The sequence below is a fragment of the Taudactylus pleione genome, unplaced genomic scaffold (assembly GCF_031769625.1).
Source record: "Taudactylus pleione unplaced genomic scaffold, aTauple2 ptg000400l, whole genome shotgun sequence".
In the NCBI taxonomy this organism is placed as follows: domain Eukaryota; kingdom Metazoa; phylum Chordata; class Amphibia; order Anura; family Myobatrachidae; genus Taudactylus; species Taudactylus pleione.
The window spans coordinates 3,614,243-3,636,535 of record NW_028284802.1 but is presented as its reverse complement, the minus strand read 5'-3'; the positions used below and the strand labels follow the sequence as shown (position 1 = coordinate 3,636,535).

Here is a 22,293-nt window from a genome sequence, read left to right as displayed (position 1 = left end):
GCTGGTAGTAGGCAGCTGATAGCGCAGCTCCTAGGCCCTGAATATCCGCTACAGCATCCTGACCCCTCTACCCGGTCCCTGGCACTTACCTTCTCCTTTGGTACCTACTACTGCCTGCTGCAGGAGTCCTTGGGTCAGTCTGGGTGCGCTGGCTGCTGTGCTGTGGGAGTTGAAGATCTCTCCCTGCAGCGTCTCCTCGTCGCAGGTGCCATCTTGGATCCGGTCCCCGGTCTCTGAGGCTGTTCCTGGCTCTGGCGCCTGTCTCCTCTTTACACCGGAGGGTGGCCTGGAGTGCTGGGGAGGTGGGGATCCCTTCCCCATAGAAATTGCTGCATTGTGCCTGCCGTCGTGGGCCCGCGATTCCCGATCGCGGCTGCCATTTTGGATCCAGATCAAGCTGCTTTAGGGCTCCTGCCTTCAGTGCTGGGTGCAGCGCTCTGCTGGTTAAGTGTCCTGGACAGATAGGAGAGGTGGCTCATCTTCTTCCTGAATCTCTGGGATCACTTGGGACATTATAAACCCTCCTCCTCCTGTACCTAGCTGCTGATCATTATCCTGTATTGATTCTGGTTGCCTGCTGTTCCCTGCAACTGTCCTTGGGGTCCAGTGATTATGGGGAAAAATTCCCAACAGTCTGCTGCTGCGCGGCTGGAGAGGTTCTCCCATTCTGGAACCAGCGGGGCTACGGGATCTAGCTCTTCAGTTACCCCGTCTCATTCTCAGCCCTCCTCTCCGCCTGCTCTTGAAGATTCTCCCTCGGAGCCGGAAATCACTATGCAAAATTTAATGCAGGCAATTACATCTTCAGAGAAAACGCTGTCTGGCAAGATTTCTGAAGTACATGTGGAGCTTTCCCTTATCCGTCATGATATGCAGACGATGCGAGAACGTGTTGGTGAGGCTGAGACCCGCATTTCTACGTTAGAGGATATTACTGCTCCAGTTGCGGGACGGCTTACAACCTTGGAGTCCCAGATGGTGGCCTGTCGTACCAAAATCTCTGATATAGAGGGCCGACTTCGTAGAAATAACATCCATTTTGTTGGTCTGCCCGAGAAGTCGGAGGGGTCTCAACCAGAGGCGTTCCTGGAAAAATGGTTGGTAGACACCATTGGCAGAGATGATTTTACTGCCCACTTTGCAGTAGAAAGAGTGCACCGTATCCCTGGCAGGGCTCTGCCTCCTGGTGCTCCCCCCCGCACATTCATTGCCAAGATCTTGCATTTCAAGGACAGAGATTCGATTCTTCGTATGGCTCGTCTACGTGGTCCTTTGGAATATAATGGAAATCGGGTAGCAGTGTTCCCGGACTTTTCTATGGAGGTCCAGAAGTCTAGGTCCCAATTTATACAGATTAAACGTCGCTTACGTGACCAGGGCTTCTCCTACGCCATGTTGTTTCCTGCCCGTCTGCGTGTGGTGGCCGATGGTCGATCTCATTTCTTTGATTCACCACGTGAAGCTTCGTCGTGGTTGGATCTTAGGGGTCGTGCTGAAGACGCTCCTCCGGACTGACCTGGACTTATTATATCGTGAGCTGTGTTTGCTTTTTTAGATAATCTGATAATCTAATGAATATTAGCTTTGGCAAGCTCTTTAACTGGTATTAGTGTTGTGGTACCCGTTTATATAGTTATTTTAGGTGCAGGGTGCCGGGGAGGGCAATTCTTTACTGGGCCTGGCTGTTACTCCACCTTACGGCTGAGGTAAGAATTGCTCCCTCCCTTCTATTTTACTCCTTGTTTTAATTAAATAAAATAAGGGGTTTATCGGGTATTTTGGTTTGGGGTTAGTAGTTGGTCGGTTAGGGATCTAGGTATATCTGGTTGGGGTGGATATACAGGGTGGGATGTGGGATTTTCCTCAGGGTTATTGTATGGGAATTTATTTTTTGCCTTTACTTTATGCCATTGTAATGTCATTTTCTAAAATAATATGCTGGTATTTACTTTATTCTCAGTCTTTCCTGTATTTTTTATTATGCAGTGTTGCCATGTCTCGCTGGTCGCCTCATGCTGTGATGTCTCAGTTGATTGTATCTCCTCTTCCCTCTGATCTGAGGCTAACCCCATGATGTCTACTAGTTTAGGTTCCCCTTTCCAAATTCTCTCTTGGAATGTCCGGGGCCTCAATGATAGAGTTAAGCGCTCCTTAGTATTGACGCAGGTTAAAAAGGCTCAGGCTGATATTATTTGTTTGATGGAAACACACTTGGTGGGTGGGAAAGTCTTGGCACTGCGTAAACTCTGGATAGGCTGGGCTTATCACTCCACACATTCCTCTCATTCCAGAGGTGTGTCGGTCCTTGTTCGCAGATCTCTGTTTTGTGCTGGATGATGTTAGAGTGGACCCCTTGGGTAGATATGTCTTTATACGGGCTTCTATTCACTCCTCCCCATTCCATATTCTCGCAGTTTATGTTCCCCCTCCTTATACTAGTGAGGTTTTGAAAAAGTCTGCCGAATTTATTTCTTTATCTCCGGATACCCCGGTTATTTGTGTCGGGGATTTTAATAATGTGTTAAATCCTGCCCTAGATAGGTGGCGTGAAAGTTCGAATGTGTCTGGCCCCTCCCCTCATTCTTTTGGCAATTTGGTGGACGAGCTTGGGCTGGTGGATATTTGGCGGGTTCGGCATCCTCGCTTGGCTCGGTACTCTTGCTTTTCAGCCTCTCATCATTCCTTTTCTAGGATTGACCTTGCTCTGATATCCGGGAGGCTGGTCCCGCAGGTTGTGGAGGTGGAGTACCGATCCCGAGGTGTGTCGCATCATGCCCCTTTAGCATTGACTATTGATGTTACTGCCCCACAAGGCCATTCTTTTTGGAAACTTAATCCTTTCTGGCTTACATTAATGGGTGCGGGCTCGGAATTGGAATCCCAATGGGTTAATTTTTTTGCTGAGAATACTGGCTCTGTTTCTTACGACATTTTGTGGGATGCCTTTAAGGCTGTCTTGAGAGGCTCTTTAATTGGTAGGGTGATAAGCATTAAAACTTTTCATTAAAAAAAAAGAGACTGTGCTGGAAAATAGTTGTGCCTTGTTGGAACAGAGTTATCTGTCTTCGGGTTCCATTACTGCTAGATCGTTATATATGGAGGCTGCTAAACTTTTATCTGATTTCCTCTTAGATAAGTCCAGAAGGCGTCTGCTATTTGCTAGGCATAGTCAATATTCAGACTCAGATAAATCGGGGCTTTTCTGGCGTATCTTTCTAGAGAGGTCCGACCCACCACAGTTGTAGCTCAAATTCGGGATTCTCTAGGTAATCTACACTCCTCTACACCAGCTATTACAAAGGTATTTTATGAATATTTTGCTAGTCTTTATTGCTCTCAGGCCCACTATACTTTAGATGAATTATTTGAATATTTGGGACATATATCCCTCCCATCTATTTCCCAGGATAGCAGAGCATTTCTTGACTCCCCATTCACTGTAGAGGAGGTTGAGATAGCAGTTTCCTCATTTCCGGGAGGTAAGGCCCCAGGAGTAGATGGGATTCCCATTGAAATTTATAAGAAACATGCCCTTTTCTTTTTTCCCAGACTTCTTAACCTTTTTAATGAGCTGTGTGACCTGGGTGCTATTCCATGTTCTATGTCAGAGGCCATTATTGTTATGATTCCTAAAACTGGCAAAGACCCCTTTGATCCTGGCTCCTATCGCCCGATCTCCCTCCTCTCTACGGATATTAAAATATTGGCTAAAATGCTTGCACTTAGGCTTAGTAAGGTAATTGATGAGGTGGTGCATCCCGACCAAACTGGCTTTATGCCCGGGAGGTCTACCTCACAGAACATTAGGAGATTATATTAGATTTTACAGTTGGCGGATTCTGTGGATGACGGGGCTGTGGTGGTGTCCTTGGATGCCGCCAGAGCCTTTGACTCTGTAGAGTGGCACTATCTTTGGGAGATCCTGATTCGTTTTGGGATGGGACCTGGATTTATAGCCTGTGTTAAATTACTATATTCCTCCCCTTTAGGACGGATTTATATTAATGGATATGTTTCTCCTTCTTTTCGTCTCTCTAGGGGTACTAGACAGGGGTGTCCTCTTTCCCCAACTCTATTTGCCCTGGCCATTGAGCCTTTGGCGTGTCTTATCAGAAATCATCCTAGAATACGGGGAATTCAAATACAGCAAAGGATCGATAAGGTGGCTCTTTATGCAGATGACATGCTGCTATTTTTGTCTGATGCATCAGAGTCTTTAATCGCACTTCTCTCTGTTGTAGATGCTTTTGGACGATTTTCTGGGCTGCGCATTAATTGGGACAAATCTTGCATTCTTCCTATTCATGGTCCTTCTACTCCTGTTAGTGCTGTGAGTACTCCTTTGGAGTGGACCTCCAGGTTTAAATATTTGGGAATTTGGGTAACGTCATCCATGTCGGACTTTGTCCCACTTAATGTTCAGCCACAAATTGACTTCTTGAAATCCAAGTTGCATGTTTGGAATAAACTTCCCTTGACTGTCACGGGTCGAGTGAATTTGGTAAAAATGGTTGTTCTCCCTAAATTTTTATACGTTTTTCAGCAGGCCCCTGTTTATATTTCTCCTCGTATATTTAGATTGATAGTTATATCTCCTCCCTAGTTTGGGAAGAGAAACGTCCTCGAAATAAAACTCTATGTAGATCCAGAGTTAGGGGGCTTGGCTTTACCGAATTTCCGCCTTTATTATTTGGCTTCACAATTGGCTCATTTACAGGGGTGGGTGGAGGGGGGGGAGCCGGGATCTCTCTACTTTCTTGGTACATACTGTTTCTAGAGAGTGTTCCCCTTTGCAATTATTACTCGATGACAGGTGCCCTACGGGGGGAGTTCCATTGGTCACACAGGCTCATAGGTTGTGGAAACAGGCCCGTACATCAGTGGGGGCAGAGGGTACTGATCCTGATTTGTCTTTATGGCACTGTTCAACTCTTAGAGAGCTGGCCCTATTAGATTGTAGCTCTTTGTGGTCTAGGAGGGGGGTTCTTTCCATCGGACAGTTGTATAGCGATGGGGTTTTAAAAACTTTTGATAATATTAGGACTGAATTTGGGGTCCCGAATACTATGTTTTTCTGCTACTTACAGCTCCGACATGCTTTAGTCGGTCAGTTTTCTTCTGGTCCACCGCAACTTACACCTGATCCTGTTAAAGTTATGCTGCAAGCGACCAGTGGTAGAAGGTTAATTTCTCGACTTTATTCCTACCTCCTTACTACTAAGTCTGATGATACCCTAGCGCCACTTAGACTCAAGTGGGTGGATGATTTGGGTCCATTAGATGATGATGAGTGGTCTTTAATGTTGAATAGTCATGTTACTGCCACATTTGCAGTGCGATTTCAACAGATACAATTTTTCTTATTACACAGGGTGTATCTTACTCCCCTATTGTTGAATAGATTTGGATCTAGAGCGTCTGATAGGTGTCCTAAATTCTCTATTCCTCAGTGCTCATTTTGGCATCTCCTCTGGGAGTGATCTGTTGTCCAGGGGTTTTGGTCCCAGGTCAATGACTGTCACCAACACAGTACATGGTATCCCCATGTTGTCCCCTAAAATCTGTATTTTTGGATTGGGTCTTGTGGACAGGGTTAACCGTTCAACGGGCCAGTATGTGATTAATGCAATGACTTTGGCAAAGGTCTGTATTGCCCGTTCTTGGATGGCAGCTAGAAGCCCCACTTTTGCTGAATGGTGTGGGTTGATGAATGAAGTGGTGGGGCACGAACGTTTTATATAGACTAAGCGTAACTGTATTCTGAAATATGAGCGTATTTGGGGCCCATGGATTTCATCCTCCCATTATGTCAATGGAGGTGGGGAGATATCAGATGCTGACCAGCGAGACGGCACAATAATGTCTTGATATTTTGAATTATTTGAAATGATCTTTCTGTATCTTTGAATAGCTGAGATTTCTTCTTCTGTGATAATATTTTGCTCTATATTATTTATGTATTGATGTCAGTGGTGCATTGATATTAATGTATTAATGACATTTTATGTAAATGGCTGTTGATTAAGTGCGTGTTTTTTTTTTTTTTTAAGGGGTTTTTTAGGGGTGGGGGGTTTTTATTTTCTTTCTTGTGTTAGAATTTGATATGTATTGTTAAAAAATACAAAAGTTTTATAAATAAACTCAATTTAAAAAAAAAAAAAACTCTGTTCTTGGAAAAATATAAAGCTTAGGGGCTGTTAATCAGCTCCCCACTGCACTAAACGGTGACCCGACTCCGGCCGGGCACCAACTTAAACTGAGGTGCCTCTGGCTTGGGGGTGGGGTTATAGGGAGAGTGGACCCAAGTGCATCCTGGGAGCCAAAAGCTTTAACTGCGTGGTGCCCGGATTTGGTTCCCAACCTATACCCCAAGGTCAACCCTGTGGACCCCCTATGGACCCTGAAGTAGAAACAAGCGCTGGTGCCAGGAAGTTAAGCCACTGCATGTGTTGATCAAGCACATGCCGGCACCCGTATTTTAAGCCACTGCTGGAGCGTAAGAAGCAAGAACTGGTGCCCTGGCTTTAAGCCTCTGCTTAGGGGTAAGAAGCAGGTGCTGGTGCCTTCGTTTTACGCCACTGCTAGAGGGTGAGGAGCAAGCGCTGGTTCCCAAAGGTTAAGCTTCTGCTGGGGGTAAGAAGCAGTCGCTGGTGCCCGTATGTTAAGCCACTGCAAGTGAGGATCCAGCATGCGTCGGTGCCTGGACATTAAGACACTGCTGGAGGGTAGGAAGAAAGCAATTTTGCCCTGGTATTAAGCCTCTGCAGGGGGGAAAATAAACAAGCACTGGTGCCCTGGTATTCAGGCACTGCTGGAAGGGTAAGAAGCAGGCGCTGGTGCCCTGGTATTAAGCCACTGCTGTGCAAACACTTGTGCCCTGGTATTAAGCCTCTGCTGTGGGATAAGAAGCAAGCCCTGGTGTAATGGCATTAAGGCACTGCTGGAGGATAAGTAGCAGGTGCTTGTGCCCTGAGGTGAAGCCAATGCAGGTGGGGATCAAGCATGCACTGGTGCCTGGAAATTAAGCCACTGCTGGGGGGAAAGAAGCAAGCACTGGTGCCCTGGTATTAAACCTCTTCTGGGGAGTAAGAAGCAAGTCCTGGTTCCTTGGTATTAAGCATCTGCTGGGGGATAAGAAGCAAGTGCTGGAGACTTTATAAGCCAGGGCTGGAGGTTAAGGATCAGACGCTGATGCCCGAATGTTAAGCCACTACAGGTGGGAATGAAGCATCCGCCGGTTCTAGGACATTAAGCCACTGCTGGAGGGTAAGAAGCAAGCACTTTAGCCCTGCTGGGAAGAAAGAAGCCAGCACTGGTGCCCTGGTGTTAAACCATTGCCAGAGTGTAAGGAGCAGGCACTTGTGCCCAGGTGATAAGCTTGTATATGGGGCAGTGGCGTAACTAGGGTATTTGGAGCCCAGGGCAAATTTGAAAACGGAGCCCCCCCCCCCCCCCCCTAACACGCTGAAGGCGCGCGCGTGGGGAAAATGGGCGTGGTCACTTAAAAATGGGGCGTGTCAACATGACACACCCCTTTATATGCACCTTAACCCCAGTAGTACCCCTTATACAGTACCCCCAGAATGCAGTTGTGGTCCCTCTTATGCAGGCCCATAGTAGTGCCGCTTATACAGTACCCCCAGTAGTGGCCTCCCCAAATGCAGTGCCCCACGTAGTGTTCCCCTTATGCAGTGCCCCCAGTAGCAGTCCCCACAATGCAGTGCACCCAGTAGCAGTATCCCCTTATGCAGGGCCCTTTATATGGTGCCCCCAGTAGTAGTCCCCCCCTATGCAGTGCCCTTTATATAGTGCCCCCAGCAGTAGTCCCCCCCATGCAGTTTTCCCAGTAGTGGTCCCCTTATGCAGGCACCCTGTAGTGATCCCCCCTATCCAGTGCCCCCTGTAGTGGCCCTTCCTATTATTGCCCCCAGTAGTGGTCCCCCGAGTGCAGTGCCTCTAGTAGGTCCCTTTCATAATGCCCCCAGTGGTAGTTCCCCCCCAAGTAGTAGTCCCCCCAGTAGTAGCCACCCCTCCCCCAGTAGAGGTCCCCCCAGTAGTAGCCACCCCTCCCCCAGTAGAGGTCCCCCCAGTAGTAGCCACTCCCCTCCCCCATTGTGCAGATAGGTTAAAAAAAACAATATATATATATATATCTATAAAAATATACTTACCTGAATCTCTGCTCCTGCTCCGGATCGCGACGCCGCTCCCGCCCGGGTGGGCGCGCTCAGCATTATGGGACAGACGTCATGACGTCAGTCCCATTACCCACTGCAGGAGCCGGATGGAAGTCCGGCTCTTGCAGTGGGTTCTGCAGCAGTCAATGAGAGTCTATCTGACTCTCATTGGCTGCTGTTTAACACACGCATCGCCGCCAGCGCTGGCGGCGATGCGTGTGTTATGCACAGCCTGAGCCCGCCTCCTGGGGGAGGGAACGGGCTCAGGCGTGCAGCACAGGACCGGCGCTGGAAGCCTAGCGCCGGTCCTGTGTAAATGTGTAGCGCTGACCGCACTCATTGCATTGGCTAACTAGGGCAGGCGGGCCGGTACCGTGGCCTGCGGCGCCCCCCCGCGCCGCCGGTCCAACGGCGCCCAGGGCACGAACCCCGCCCGCCCTGCCCTAGTTACGCCACTGATATGGGGCAAGAAGCAAGCGATGGTGCCCAGACATTAAGCCACTGCAGGTGAGGAACAAGTACATGCTGGTGCCCAGAATTAAGCCTCAGCTGTGGGGTTAGAAGCAAGCACTGGTGCCCTGGTATTAAGCCACTGCTGGGGGCTAAGAAGTGAGTGCTGGTGTCCAGATGTTAAGCTACTGCATGTGTGGTTCAAGCACGTGCCCATACTTGGACATTAAGCCACTGGGTAGTATGAAGCTGATGCCCGGATGTTAAGCCCCTGCAAGTGGGGATGAAGTACACGCTGGTGCCCTGATAATAAGCCTTTGCTGGAGGGTAAGAAGCAGGCATTGGTGCCCTGGTATTATGCTTTGCTAAGGAGGAAGAAGCAAGCCCTGGTGTTAAGCCTCTGCTGGGTGTCAGAAACAAGTGCTGGTGCCCTGTTAATAAACCACTGATGGAGGTTTTGGAGCAGGAACTTGTGCTTGGATTTTAAGCCACTGCAGGGTGGGATAACGCATGCACCAGTGCCACTGCTGGAGGGTAAGAAGCATGCACTTTAGCCTTGGTTTTTAGCCAGTGCTGGAGGGCAAGGAGCAGATGCTGTTGCCGTTATTAGGTTTGGCTAAGGGGAAAGAACCAAGCGCTGGTGTCCAAACATGAAGCCTCTACTGGAGAAGCAGGGGCTGGTGCCCATATAATAAGCAACTACAGGTGGAGATCAAGCACACGCCGGTGCCCGGACATTGCACCACTGCTGGTGGGTAAGAAGCAAGCGCTGGTGCCCCGGTATTAAGCCACAGCTGGAGGGTAAGAAGCAGGCATTTGTGCCCTGGTATTGTGCTTGGCTAATGGGGAAGAAACAAGTGCTGGTGCCCTGGCATTAAGCCATTGCTGGAGGGTAAGGAGCACGCATTGGTACCTTGGTATTAAGCCACTGCTGGAGGCTGAGGGACAGGCTCTGGTGCCCGGATGTTAAGCCACTGCAGGAGGGTAAGAAGAAAGTGCTGGAGACCTGGTATTAAGCTACTGCTGGAGGGTAAGGAGCAGACGTTGATGCCCGAATGTTAAGCCACTGCAGTTGGGGATGAAGCAGCTGCCGGTGCCTGGACATTAAGCTGCTGCTGGTGGGTAAGAAGCAAGTGCTTGTGCCCGGATGTTAAGCCACTGCGAGTGGGAATCAAGCATGCGCCACTGCTGGAGGGGTAAGAAGCAAGTGCTGGTGCACTGGTATTAAGCCACTACTGGAGGGTAAGGAGCAGGCGCTGGTGCCCGGATGTACATGTTTGGATTCCGTGTCTGCCATCCCCATGCACAAAGTGCTTTTGTGGCTGCAAATGCAGAAGCCAACATTTTAGAAGTTAAAATTCCTGAATCTACGGCCACTTCAGAGAGATAAGAAGCTGCCTCTCTAACATATGCAACCATGGAGGCCAGGACACCTACATGCGTGCCAGAAGTAGGTCCTTCCTCAATAGTGTTGGCCCAGCACCCGACATCTTGCCATTTAAGCTGCTACAAGGCCTGGATGAGAGAGCACCTGCATTTGACATAGTAACTTATAATGATTTCAGCATCCTATATGCAAGATATTTCAGAGATGTCGTGTTAGGGATAGGCAGGAGGGATGACCTAATAAGATGTGTAAAATGGGCATCTAATGGGGAAGGAGACTCCTAATTTGCTCAATCTGCTGCTGGAATAGGGTAAGCAATATGCTTCGAAACCAAAAAGCGTCTACTAGGGTGAGTCCACTCATCCGGTAAGAGGTCTTGCAGCTGTGCTCAAGACGGAAATTCTGCAACAGTCTTTTTTTTTTTTTTATTAGACAGGTGCCTTGGATCTAAGAGGTTTCAAAGTAAGCATCCCAGACAGGAATTGAACCTGTTGCTCAACTCTCATTATTACTGTGTCCCAGCTCACTAGCTATTGGCCGAGTCAGAGTCCTCCATTAGCAGAATGGACTTTACTGCGCTGATAAGAGCCTCAACAACTACTGGGGAGATAGCCTCCTTTGGGACAGAAGACATCTCCATACTGGAGGTAATGGAAGACCTAGCCTCGTCATCTGCAGACACCTCTGAACCTCCACCAGATAACAGAGTGAAGAATTTGCATGGAGCCTACATCTAGGAGCCCCATCCTTATGTAGCATTTGTTGAAAGGATGCTAACACCTGAGCCAACCCCTGGACCGGGGTAGCTGTGTCAAGGGAAACTATTGCACAGCGACAGGGACAGATGGCAGTGGAACTGACATGCGGTTTACAAACTATTTTCCGAGTCAGCTGTGACGCCCTAGACGGTTCTTGGCTGGAATTCGTGGACAAAATCACCCTAAGTCTAAGCAACTGGCACTCAGGCCATCGTGCTCCAGATCGGAGGAGAAATTACATTTAGACACTTCTTACAAGTGCTTAATACTGCGGCACTAACCTCCTCGGAATGTTTGTTTGTAGACATCCTGAGAGTCGCAGAAAAAAAAAAAGAGATATGGTAAGAACTTACCTTTGTCATCTCTGTTTCTACGAAGTCCATAGGGTCCACAGGGTTGACCTTGGGGTATTGCTGGATCTGGATCCACAGGCACCACGCAGTTAAAGCTTTTGCTGCTCCCAGGATGCACCAGGTCCGTCGTCCTCTATATCCCGCCTCAGCCACAAGCACATCAGTTGGTAAGTAGCCAAGGCGGGAGGAGGAAAAAAGAGAGAGAAGGAAGACTGGAATACACAAGAACCATACTCACAGAAATGGAAACTGAAAACCGGTGACCAGTCACATAGCCCATATGAAGGTGCGTCAGGGCGGGCGCCCAGTGGACTCTATGGACTTCGTAGAAACAGAGATAACAAAGGTAAGTTCTTGTTTTCTACTTCACTGTCCATAGAGGGTCCACAGGGTTGACCTCGGGGATGTCCCAAAGCAGTTCAACTAAGGGCAGGGGACGCTCCTGTGCTGAAAAGGAAAATCCGGCGCCCGAAGGATGCATCCTGAGAGTCGAAAGTGTCAAACGCATAGAAACTCAGAAAGGTCTGGATACAAGACCACGAGGCTGCCTTACATAGCTGAACAGCCGAGGCGCCACGGCCAGCAGCCCACGAGGGACCCACAGAGAGTAGAATGAGCCTCAACAGAGGCTGGAACAGGTAAACCCAGGAGTGTGCATAAGCCTCACAAATAATCAAACGAAGCCAACGGGCTAAAGTTTGTTTGTTGGCAGGCCCACCCCTCCTGTGAAAACCAAAGAGGACAAACAAGGAATCAGACTTCCGAATGGAACTAGTCCGGTCCACATAAACTTTGAAAGCATGGACCACATCTAAGGAAGCCTCACCAGCCGAGAGATCCTAATTAATGTGGAACTTAGAAACCACCTTAGGAAGAAAACCCGGGTGAGTGCGAAGCACCACCCTATCCTGGTTAACAAAAAAAAAATCAGAAAAGGAGAACGATAGGAAAGCGCCCCCAATTCTGACACCCTCCTGGCCGAAGCAATAGCCAGGAGATAAACAATTTTAACAGTCAGCCACTTGAGCTCCACCGACTCAAGAGGTTCAAATGGAAGACCCTGTAGGGCCCGAAGCACCACCGCCAAATCCCAAGGAGCCACAGGGGGAACAAAGGGAGGCTGAATCCTGAGAACCCCCTGGAAAAAGGTGCGGACATCTGGTAGAGTAGCGATCCTACGCTGGAACCACAAATAGTGCAGACACATGAACTTTCAAAAAAGCTAGGCGTAAGTCTAGTTCCAAACCAGACTGAAGGAATGCCTAAACCCTAGAAAAACAAAACACCTGCGGATCGTAGTTTCTGGACTCACACCACTGAAATAAAGTATGCCACACTCTGGTAAATCCTGGTGGAAGCAGGATTGCGCGCCTGAAGCATCATGCTGATGACAGAGCTGGAAAAACCCCAGGACCTTAAGACGGATGTCTCAAGAGCCATGCCGTCAAAGACAGACAACCCAGATCCAGGTAAAGGTAGGGCCCCTGAGACAACAGGTCCCGACGCTGAGGCAGAAGGAACGGAGCGTCAATGGAGAGGCTCCGAAGATCGGAGTACCAAGGACGTCTGGGCCAAGCTGGGGCCACCAACAGAAGTGTGCCGCTGTGCTGTTTGAATTTTTCGAAGGACCCGAGGTAGCAGGGATATCTGAGGGAATAGATACGCCAGCTGAAATGTCCATTTCACTTACGGCACGTCCACCAGGCTTGCGCCTGTGCCTCTTGTCCTGGACCCGTACATGGGTAGCTTGTGATTGTGATGGGAGGCCATGAGGTCCACCTCCGGCAGTCCCCACCTGTCCACAAGTTGATGAAGTACCTCTGGGTGAAGTGACCATTCCCCAGGATGCACGTCGTGACGACTGAGGAAGCCTGCCTCCCAACTGAGGACTCCCAGAATGAAGACTGCAGAGATGGCTGGAAGGTTGCACTCTGCCGAAGCCAGGATGCGTGACACCTCTGACATCGCTGCTCAACTGCGAGTCCCCCCTTGATGGTTGATATATGCCACCGTGGTGGCGTTGTTGGATTGAACTTTCACAGCCCTTCCTTGAAGAGCGTGACCGGACACCTGGAAGGCCCTGTACATGGCCCGAAGTTCCAGAAGTGAAAGTGGACCTGTCACTGCCCCCCAACCCTGGAGACTGGCATCTGTCATGAGCAGAACCCATTCCGGGTTCCAAAAGGGGCGACCCTTGGAGAGATGAGATGTCTGAAGCCACCAAGATAGCGACAGGCGCACCTCCGGAGACAACATGAGCATCTGAGTCCTGATCCGGTGTGGTAACCCATTCCATTTGGATAGAATCAGCATCTGCACGGGCCTGGAATGGAACTGGGCATACTCCACCATGTCGAATGCCGACACCATGGACCCCAGAACCAAAATTTCTGAGTGATCAGACACTCGGCAACTGTTCAGGCAACTGCGCACCCACAGTTGTAAGGAGGAAATATTTTCCGGAGTCAGAAAGATCTTTTGCTGATGAGAATCCAGCAAGGCTCCCAAATGAAACATCCGTTGTGATGGAATCAGGGAGGACTTCTTCCAATTTATCAGCCACCCATGCGCTTGCAGACAAGCAATCGTCAGGTGTAGATGATGTAGAAGTACCTCCGGAGAGCTTGCTAACAATAGGAGGTAGTCCAGATACAACAGAAGCTGTATACCCTGGCTCCGTAGATGGGCAGTAATAGTAACTAGGGGTGTGCACCGGCCACTTTTCGTGTTTTGTGTTTTGGTTTTGGATCTGGATCTTTCTTCGTGTTTTGGATCTGGATTGGTTTTCCCAAAACCACCCTTCCGTGTTCTGTGTTCTGGGTTTTGGATCTGTATTTTTTTTTAAAAAGCATAAAAACAGCTAAAAATCACAGAATTTGTTGGTTTTTCTGCTCCTATGCTATTATTAACCTCAATAACATTAATTTCCACTCATTTCCAGTCTATTCTGAACACCTCACAATATTGTTTTTATTCCAAATGGTTGCACCGAGGTAGCTGGATGACTATGCTAAGCGACACGAGTGGGTGGCACAAACACGTGGCCCATCTAGGAGTGACACTGCAGTGGCAGACAGGATGGCAGTTTGAAAAACTAGGCCCCAAACAGTACATAATGCAAAGAAAAAAAAGAGGTGCAAGATGGAATTGTCAATGGGCCCTCCCAAACAGGACATGAACACTTTAACAAACCAATCATTTCAGCACCAGGGTCTGCCACACGACTGTGGCTGAAATGATTGGTTCGTTTGGGCCCCCACAAAACAAGCTGGCAATTAATGTGTCCCTGCACAAACTGGCTCTACGGAGGCAAGATGTCATCCTCATCCTCCTCATCCACCGATTCTTCACCCTCTTCAGTGTTGTGTACATCCTCATCCTCACAGAGTATTAACTCGTCCCCGCTGGAATCCACCACCACAGGTCCCTCTGTACATTCTGGAGGCTGGTCTCCCTGGAAAAGTTGATAATTCATTTTTATGAACATCATCTTCTCCACATTTTGTGGAAGCAACCTCCTACACCTTTCGCTGACAAGGTTCCCGGTTGCACTAAACACTCTTTCGGAGTACACACTGGAGGGGTGGCAACTCAGGTAAAATAGAGCCAGTTTGTACAGGGGCCTCCAAATTGCCTTTTTTTCCTGCCAGTACAGGTACGGACTGTCTGACATCCCTACTTGGATGCTGTCACCAATGTAATCCTCCACCATTCTGTCAGTGGTGATATCATATGCAGTGACAGTAGACATGTCAGAAATTGTTGGCACGTCCTTCAGTCCGGAACGGATGCCCAAACCGGCCCTTGACTTATGACACGGGCGAACGCTTGGCGCTGCTACTATGTTGATGCACGTGCGGCTACAGCGCACACAAGTCACAAACACAGAAAAAAAATAGTTTTTTATTTTTTGGAGCACTTATTGGACACAGGCGCATGCTTGGCGCTGCTCCTTTGTTGATGCACGTGCGGCTACTGCGCATACGTTTCGCACACAAACAGAAAAAAAAAGAATTGTTTATTTTTTGTGGAGCGCACTTTGGGGGTTACACCACCCTTTAACAGACGAGCCAGCTGGCCCTTGATTTATGACAGGCACAGGCTGATGCACGTGCGGCTACTGCGCACTCATTTCACAAAGACAGAAAATATTTTATTATATTTTTTTGGCGTGCACTATGGGTTTTTTTTGCACTTGGGGGGAGCACCCCTGATGGACAGGTCATCCCCTGGACAACACTACAGCACCCCTTTAGGACTACAGCCTTTATGAGACACTGCACAACACAGCCCAGCCTGCCCCTATAGACTTTGGAGTGGACACAGCCCCTATGGACAACTGACTGCACAACAGAGCCCAGCCAGCCCCTATGGACAACAAACTGCACAACACAGCCCAGCCAGCCCCTATGGACTTTGGAGCAGTGGACACAGCCCCTATGGACAACAGCAGCACAGCACAACACAGCCAGCCCCTATTTACTTTGGAGGAGTGGACACAGCCCCTATGGACAACAGCAGCACAGCACAACACAACCCTACACTATACAGCCCAGCCAGCCCTAACTCCCACCCTCCCTCTTCACTGTCCACAGCCAAGTGAGAAAATAGCACCGACGCGGGTACCTTTTATAGAATCCAAAACCCGCGAGATCCGACAGCGGGATGATGACGTTTTGCCTCGATTTCAGATCCGAGTCAGGCGGGAAAAGTCGAGCCTGACTCGGATCGGCCTCGGATCTGGGGGGCTCGGGGGGGTTCGGATTTCAGAAATCCGAACCTGCTCACCCCTAATAGTAACCCGTCCCACGTTGAGAAGGCGGAATGGGAACAATGACCCCTGCTTTCAGCAAGGACTCGATTGCTTCCTGAATCTGCAAGGCCTTGTCCTTTGAAAGACTCGTGCAGAGGAACTGATGGGAAGGTCTGTGACGAAAGGAGAGGGCGTACCCCTGAGAGACCACTTCAAGGAACCCAGGCATCCGTGGTGGTGTTGTACCAGCACTGGGTGAATTGAAGAAGTCTGCCTCCCACTCTGGGGTCCCCCCAGACGGAGGCCCGTCCCATCAGGCAGGTTTATCCTCCGGCTTGGAAGAAGGGTGTCTAGCACTCCACGCTTGTTTCTTAGGCTTAGGGGCGACCTTGGTCGCTGACTGCCTTGGGAAGGACTGTCCCTTGGGCTTTCCCGGAGTACGAAAGGACCGAAATGCAGAGTTCCTAGCCTTAGCATGTGCAGATGCTGAAGGTAGAAAAGCGGACTTAAACTTAGCCAGGGTATCCACAATTTTGTCCAGGTCTGGGCCAAATATCTCCCCATTAAAAGGTAAGGGCCTTCAGACCTTTCTTGGAATCCACATCCGCTCTCCAAGAACGCAGCCACAAAGACCGGCGAGCAGACACCGCTGCAGCCGATACTCTGGAAGTCAAAAGACTGGCATCCAAAGACGCTTCTTTAATATAGGAAGTGGCATCCCTCATCGGTCCCACTAAAGCACTCTAAATTTCCGGAGCATCCTCTGGAATAGTATCTTCCAGTACATAGGAACCTCTTATTAGGCGACTGTCGGGCCTCCGCCATATGATCAGTCAGCTGGTCAGATAGGGGAAAAACAGCCAAAGTCACTTTTGTCTGTTTGAAATTTGGATACTTGGATTTAGGAGCTGGTGTGTCATCCTCTATATCAAGAATGGACCGCACCGTCCTAACCAAAGCCGGCACATGGAAGACTTAGTTTCCACCTCCCGGACAGGGGATCCCGAGTCAGAGTCCCCAAGCAATTCCCCATCATCCGAGGACACCTCAGAGTCTGATATTTGCACTGACTGGGATGACATAACAGGGCGTTTAGACGCCTTCTAAGGCTTGTCACTACGTAAGTTTGAAAGGCCGAAGATGAGGCCACCAAACTGTAGACTAACCTGGAGACCACATCCACCCATGGTGGTTGAGCCGCCTGAGGGGGACCATGAAAGGGAATAACAGACTGCTGTGTCACTGGAGGAGACTGGATATACATAGGTAAACCCCGTATATGGACTAACAGTCTTAGACCCAGAGGGAGACTGCAATAACAAGAGATATGGTAAGAACTTACCTTTGTTATCTCTGTTTCTACGAAGTCCATAGGGTCCACAGGGTGACCTTGGGGTATAGCTGGATCCTGGATCCTCGGGCACCACGGAGTTAAAGCTTTCAGCTGCTCCCAGGATGCACTTGGGTCCAACCTCCCCTATACCCCGCCCCCGAGCCACAAGCACCTCAGTTGGTAAGCAGCCCAGGCCGGAGGAGGAGATGAAACAGAGAGAAGGAAGACTGGAACACACAAGAACCATACTCACAGAAATGGGAGACGGAAAACCGGTGACCAGTCACAGAGCCCATATGAAGCCAGGTGCGTCAGGGCGGGTGCCCTGTGGACCCTATGGACTTCATAGAAACAGAGATAACAAAGGTAAGTTCTTACCATATCTCTTGTTTTCTACTTCAGGGTCCATAGGGGTCCACAGGGTGACCTTGGGGATGTCCCAAAGCAGTCCAACTAAGGGTGGGGACGCTCCTGTGCTGATAGGAGAACCCGGCGCCCAAAGGATGCATCCTGAGAGGCAAAGGTGTCAAACGCATAGAACCTCAAAAAGGTCTGAATGGAAGACCAGGTGGCCACCTTACAGAGCTGAACAGCACCACGGCTAGCAGCCCAAGAAGGGCCCACAGACCGAGTGGAATGAGCCTTAACAGAGGCTGGAACAGGTAAACCCTCCTGCATATAAGCCTCAATAATAACAGAACGAAGCCAACGGGCTAGAGTCTGTTTGTTGGCAGGCCAACCCCTCTTGTGAAAACCAAAGAGGATAAACAAAGAATCCGACTTCCTCACAGAACTAGTCCGGTCCACATAAACTTGGAGTGCACGGACGTCGTCTAAGGAAGCCTCCCCAGCTGACAGATCAGGCGACTGAAAGGCTGGTACAACAATTTCCTGATTAATGTGGAACCTGGAAACCACCTTAGGCAGGAACTCAGGACGAGTGCGAAGCACCGCTCTGTCCTGATGAAAAATCAGAAAAGGGGGACGACAAGAAAGCGCCCCCAAATCTGAAACCCTCCTGGCAGAAGCAATTGCCAAGAGGAAAACAGTTTTAAAAGTTAGCCACTTGAGCTCCACTGACTCCAAGGGCTCAAAAGGCGGACCCTGTAAGGCCCGAAGAACCACCGCCAAATCCCACGGGGCCACAGGTGGCACAAAGGGAGGCTGGATTCTCAAAACTCCCTAGAAAAAGGTGTGTACGTCCGGCATAGCAGCGATCCTGCGCTGGAACCAGACCGACAGAGCAGACACGCGCACCTTCAGCGAAGAAAGACGTAATCCTAAATCCAAACCCGACTGAAGGAAAGCCAGAATACGCGAAACCCGGAACACCTGGGGATCATAGTTTCTGGCCTCGCACCACTGAAAGAAAGTGTGCCACACTCTGTGATAGATCCACGCGGAAGCAGGCTTGCGCGCCCTCAGCATGGTGGTAATAACGGAGCTAGAAAAGCCCCGAGACCTCAGGACGGCTGTCTCAAGAGCCACGCCGTCAAAGATAGTCGACCCAGATCCGGGTGAAGACAGGGCCCCTGAGACAACAGGTCCCGCCGTTGAGGTAGGAGGTACGGAGCGTCGATGGACAGGCTCCGCAGATCGCAGTACCATGGCCTTCTGGGCCACCAGGATCAGTGTGCCTCCGTCCTGTTTGAACTTGCGCAGGACCCGAGGCAGCAGAGATATCGGAGAGAACAAGTAAGCCAGTTGAAACAGCCGTTTCACCAACAGCGCGTCTATCAGACTTGCGCCTGCGACCCTTGTCCTTGACCCGTACACAGGCAGCTTGTGATTGTGACGGGACGCCATCAGGTCCAGCTCTGGCAGCCCCCACTTGTCCACGAGTAGTTGGAATACCTCTGGATGAAGCGACCATTCCCCGGGATGCACGTCGTAACGGCTGAGGAAGTCTGCCTCCCAATTGAGGACTCCTGGGATGAAAACTGCCGAGAGAGCTGGAAGATAGCGCTCCGCCCAAGCCAGGACGCATGACACCTCCGACATCGCAGCTCGACTGCGAGTCCCTCCCTGGTGATTGATGTACGCCACCGTGGTGGCGTTGTCTGACTGCACCTGAACGGCCCTTCCGTGAAGAGCGGTGCCGGACGACTGCAGGGCTCTGTATACTGCCCGAAGTTCCAGGATGTTGATGGGAAGAATCGCTTCCTCCGCCGACCAACGACCCTGAAGTGACAAGGAGCCTGTCACCACCCGCCAACCCCGGAGACTGGCATCTGTCGTGAGCAGAACCCATTCCGGGATCCAAAAGGGGCGCCCCTCTAGGAGATGAGCCGTCTGCAGCCACCAGGCTAGGGACAGACGCACCTCCGAGGACAACACCAGCATCTGAGAGCGGATCCTGTGTGGCAATCCGTTCCATTCCGAAAGAATCAGCCCCTGCAGGGGCCTGGAATGGAACTGGGCAAACTCCACCATGTCGAATGCCGACACCATGGATCCCAAAACTCTCATCGCTGAGTGCACCGACACTCTGCCACTGCTCAGACAGCCGTGAATCCGCAGCTGTAAGGAGGAGACCTTCTCTGGAGTCAGAAAAATCCGTTGCTGACGAGAGTCCAGCAGGGCCCCCAAATGAACCATCCGCTGTGATGGGATGAGGGAGGACTTCTTCCAGTTGATCAACCAGCCGTGCGCCTGTAGACAAGCGACCGTCAGGTGGAGATGCTGGATCAGTACCTCCGGGGAGCTTGCCAGCAAGAGGAGGTCGTCTAGATATGGTAGCAACCGTATTCCCTGGCTCCGAAGATGAGCCGCCATGACCGCCATCACCTTGGTAAATACCCTTGGTGCCGTGGAGAGACCAAAGGGTAGAGCCCTGAATTGGTAGTGGAGAATAGCAAACCGCAGAAACCATTGGTGCGATGTTGCTATAGGCACATGGAGGTAGGTGTCCTGGATATCCAGGGAGACCATATAGTCCCCTGGTTCCATCGCCAGAATGATGGAACGCAAAGTTTCCATCCTGAATTTGGGAACCCTGAGAAACCTGTTCAGGGACTTCAAATTGAGGATGGGGCGATGAGAGCCATTGGGTTTCTGCACCAGAAACAGCGTAGAGTAATACCCCATCCCACGTTGAGACTGTGGCACGGGTATAATGACCCCCGCCATCAGCAAGGCCTCTATGGCTTCCTGAACCTGCAAGGCCTTGGTTTTGTCCTGAGAAGGACTTGTGCAAAAAAACTGTCCAGGCGGCCTGTGCCAAAAACAGACAGGGCGTACCCCTGGGAGACAACTTCTCGCACCCAGGCATCCGAGGTGGTATTGTGCCAGCACTGGCCGAATTGAAGAAGTCGGCCTCCCACTCTGGGGTCCCCCAGAGGGAGGCCCGTCCCATCACGCAGAAGGCTTATCTTCTTGCTTGGAAGAAGGGCGCCTAGCACTCCAGGCTTGCTTCTTTGGCTTTGAGGCGGTCTTGGGTGCGGACTGCCTCGGGAAGGACTGACCCTTTGCCTTGCCCTGAACCCGAAAGGAACGAAAGGCCGAGCTTCGGACCTTAGCAGGTGCAGTAGCTGAAGGGAGGAAGGCTGACTTGGATTTTGCCAGGGTATCTACTATTTTGTCCAGGTCCGGACCAAATAGTAATTCTCCATTAAAAGGTAAGGCTTCCAAGCCTTTCTTTGAATCTGCGTCTGCTCTCCAAGACCGCAACCACAAGGATCTACGAGCAGACACTGCTGCCGCCGAAACCCTAGAGGTCAACAGGCTAGCATCCAACGATGCTTCTCCAATGTAGGAGGCGGCATCTCTCATCTGTCCTAACAACGCCCTCTGGACGTCCGGAGCTTCATCAGTAAGCATGTCCTCCAAGGCGTTGGCCCACCCCTCAATGGCCTTGGCCACCCAGGAGATGGCCATGGACAGCCGGGCTACAGCCCCTGAGAGAGAATAAATAGACTTTAGACAAGTCTCCACCTTCCTGTCCGTAGGATCCTTCAGCGAGGATATAGACGGCAATGGCAAAGTAGCACTCCTGATGAGGCGTGTTACATGGGAATCGACTGCAGGCGGAGTTTCCCATTTCTTACAATGCGCTTCCGGGAATGGATAATTAGACGCCAAGCGTTTCTGTGGCAGGAAACGCTTACTGGGTGTCTGCCAGGCCACCGCCATGTGATCAGCCAACTGATCAGACAAGGGGAACGCTGCAGAAGTAACCTTAGCTTTTTTAAAACTAGGATACCTCGACTTGGGAGCGGGTGCCTCATCCTCAATCAGAAGAATGGCCCGCACCGCCTTAACCAGAGCCCGCACATTGATGGAAGACTTAGTGTCTACCTCCTGGACTGAGGCATCTGAGGCTGAGTCATCCTGCACCTCACCATCATCCGAGGACCCCTCAGAATCCGAAAGATGCGCAGCCTGCGCCATGACTGAGCGTTTAGATGCCCTGGAGGGCATGTCACTGCGCAACATCGACTGAAAAGTCGAAGATGCTGCCGCCAAATCTTGGACAGTGTGGGAAAGCGCATCCACCCAGGGTGGAGGAGCTGTCACAGGAGCCTGAAACGGCACCACAGCCTGCTGTGCCACAGGGGTGGACTGAATATACATTGGCAACCCCGCATAGGGACCAACAGGCTGAGACCCCGGGGGAGTCTGCAATAATTGTGGGACACCCGGGGAATGGGGGATGGCAGGCAGGGGCAACGCCCTAGTAGGGGCGGCAGTCGGGACCGACAGACGGTCCGCGATGGACACCAGCACCTGGGAAAACATCGCCCATGGTGGCTCCTGCGACATGGGAGGTTTAGACATACAAGGGAGTGTCTGGCACCGTCCGCACAGGCCGTCCTGTGACAAATCCTCCCTATCTACTCCTGCAGAACAGCGCCTGCAGGAGAACAATACCGGAGCCCCGGAGTGCTCAATCTCCTCCTCAGACATGACTTAGGAAGAAAACGTGCGTACTCACCAGTGTGCTGAACAACAGCCCACAATATGGTACTGTGTAGCACACAACTGTATGTGACGGACCTCACAAATAAGTGATTTATATAGGCGAGGTCTGTAGAAACACCCTTCCCCCGCACACCTGTAGGGCTTGTAGGAGAAGGAAAGGGA

At 50.6% G+C, this 22,293-nt stretch overlaps 1 long non-coding RNA gene and 1 pseudogene across 3 annotated transcripts in view; one reads left to right on the top strand and one right to left on the bottom strand.

Moving 5' to 3' along the window:
• The window catches only part of LOC148506547 (major histocompatibility complex class I-related protein 1-like), a 169,892-nt pseudogene extending 169,571 nt beyond the window's left edge, over nucleotides 1–321 (bottom strand).
• Nucleotides 1–22,293, top strand: part of LOC148506531 (uncharacterized) — a 555,606-nt gene that overhangs the window by 426,736 nt on the left and 106,577 nt on the right. The gene's annotated exons all lie outside the window — the stretch shown is intronic.